The sequence below is a fragment of the Nannospalax galili genome, unplaced genomic scaffold (assembly GCF_000622305.1).
Source record: "Nannospalax galili isolate Female #2095 unplaced genomic scaffold, S.galili_v1.0 scaffold382, whole genome shotgun sequence".
NCBI lineage: Eukaryota > Metazoa > Chordata > Mammalia > Rodentia > Spalacidae > Nannospalax > Nannospalax galili.
Window position 1 is genome coordinate 35,114 of NW_008348685.1, and position 2,871 is coordinate 37,984.

Genomic DNA, 2,871 nt, shown 5'->3' on the forward strand with positions numbered 1-2,871 from the left:
AGGGATCCAACCCAGGGGTTTGCAGAGGCTAGGCAAGCAGCCTACCATTCAACTATATCTCCAGTCCTCAGAGTTCCTTTAAAGGCAACCATGGACATAATCAGTAATGGGGATTTTGTACCACTATCCCAATATATATATAATGCTATTTTAAAAAGTTCCATGATTTGATTCTTGATTGAACACCTCTGATTCTATGGTCTCACTTACATACGTAAGCCTGGCTGAGTTGCTAGAACATCATCAACTTAGGAGACGGGATCTCAGATTTTTTTTCAAGACTGACACTATTATAAAACGCACGATAAAAACTGATTCTGAAGTTACTAAACTTTCACCTTTAAGTCAACAATGCTTTAAACAAACTTTTGGCTCTGATTTTTATAGGAGAGTTGGGAAGTAAGTAAATGATGTCATTTTCAATAGTATTTGAGGTTGTGGGACAGAGGTGGTTGAGACAGTCTCATGAGCCAAGAGTCATCTTGAACTTAAAACTTACTAGTCAGCCAAAGTTCAAGGCTATTTTTAGTCCTGATCTTCCTGTCTTTATCTACTACGCTCTAGGTTTACAGGTTTGCATCAACATGGCCAGCTTCTGAGATAGCAGTTTTAAATTATTAAAAAGTTAAAATCTGAGCTGGTGGCAGTGGCACATGCTTGTAATCCCATCACTTGGGAGTCAAGGACTGAGGGTAGTGAGTTAAAGTCAGCCTAGGCTTCTGAGTTTGGGATAATGTCTAAAAAAACAAACCAATACGCTAAGCATGGAGGCAGATGCCTTTAATCCCAGCATTAGAGAGGGAGAGGCAGGTGGATCTTTCTGAGTTTGTTGTTAACCAGGTCAACAGAGCAAGTTCTACACCAGCCAAAGCTACATAGTGAGACCTTGAAACACAAAACAGAATATAAGGAACAGCATAAGTGTCATATACCACAATATTTTTTAATTCACAAAAATGTATCCATTAAACAAACTTACTGATGAAGAATATGGAAACAGAAAAACATTTACAGTATTAAAATTAAACTATAAAGTCTATCGCAAAGAAAAGTGAAAAAGAAGGTCTGGGTTGGTAGCTCAGTGTAGACGGCTTGCCTCCCATGTATGATGCCCCAAGTTCAATCCCCAGTTGAATAGCCACAAGAAATTAAGAAGTAAAAGCAAAATGTTAGGAAAATGTCTAAGGCTCATACTTTTTATCACAGGTGCTATGGATTCTTATGTAGAAGTACACGGAGTGGCGGGTCACCCTGTCACACTGCTATGTACTTATGGAATATCTTGTGGAGTCACCCCACCGTGTGTTGGAGTCGAGGGGACTGTCCTCTTTCTCAATGTTCATACCCACTTAACTGGACTGATGGATACCAGTTACGTATAGGCAGAACAATCGTTACCAGCTCAAGGGGCACATTTCACAAGGAAATGTGTCTTTAACCATAGGGCCTGCTGTTCAGATTGACAATGGCCTGTACTGTTGTCAAGTGGAGATCCCAGCATGGTTCAGTGATCACAAAGTGACCTTCTCACTGCAATTAGACCAGGTAAGCTTGCCTTGTCTCTTTTCACTATTTCTTCCAAGTCAACTGAATTATCTCTTTGCTATTTTGTTCTTTTACTGTAACAGGAAAACATTTATAGGAACATTGTGTTTTTAGACTTATTTATACATTTTGTGTCTGTGTATATATGGGGGCCGGGATATGTGCATGCTGTGGTGTGTGTGTGTAGAGGTGAGAGAACAGTTTGTAGGAGTCAGTTCTCTCCTTCCACCACATGGGTCCCGTGCATTAAACACAGGTCATCAGGCTGGGCAGCAAGGACCCTTGCTCATGGAATCATCTTTCCATCATCCCTACCCTCATCCTTAACATTTTAAAACTGAAATGGAGCTCCAGCATTGCAATGTACTGCTGTGCAGATGACCTGGCTTCAGCCGTGGTCAGCCCATCTTATTGAGTGCAGGTAAGTGTGTGCGAACCAGTAGTTCTCCTGCCCCCACTGCAGGCCTTGGATATTTGAGATAGGTCTCACATCGTATAAAATTGCTCTTCTAAAAATGAAAATGGCCTTCCAACACCTGCTACTTGTAAGGGTAAGAAAGTTGAGGTGCAGCAGTGAGTCTGCAAAGGAATCTGACACATAATTTCTTTCATGAAGGTTTATTATAAGGAAAGGGTCTCCAGGCCACGATTGAGCCTGGAGGTGGGAGGGAGAGCATTAGACAGAAGCAGTACAATACACTGATCTAAACAGAATGGGACCCTAAAGAAAAGGAGAGACTTCCCTTTAAAACCTGGAGAGGAGATTCATCAAGACGAAGAGAAATAGGGAGAGGGATAGTAGGGGGTGCAGAGAGGCCAGAGGAACTTTTCAGAGAGCATCCTTCAGAGCAATCTCTCCAGCAATCTCCCTGAGTTTTCTTGGACCAATCTGCAGATCAAAGAAAAGGTCTGCCTTTTTATAACGTTTTGAGGAAAGTCTCATATCATGTGATTTAGTTCAGCACAACTCACAGGAAGTACCAACAGTACCAACAGCCAGGTACTGGCGAGGACCATAAATCAAGGATTGCTGTTAGGCCATAACAAAGACAGGTTCTGCTGTTGTTTTGAGACAATATCTCCCTGTAGCCCCACCTGGTCTGGAACTCGCTATGTAGGCCAGGCTGGCCTTGATCTTACAGTGACCTGTTCTTCTTAGCCTCCCAAGTGCTGACATTAAATGGGTGCATCCCCAGGCCTATAGATAGGTTCTTAACTGTCTGTCCGGGGGGGGAGGGAGAGAGAGACGAGAGAGAGAGAGAGAGAGAGAGAGAGAGAGAGAGAGAGAAAGAGAGAGCTATCGCGCAGAGCTCACAGTGCGCTCTT

The 2,871-nt window shown here is 42.7% G+C and overlaps 1 pseudogene; it reads left to right on the top strand.

The window, feature by feature from the left end:
• LOC103744220 overlaps positions 1-2,871 on the top strand; it is a 38,570-nt pseudogene that overhangs the window by 932 nt on the left and 34,767 nt on the right.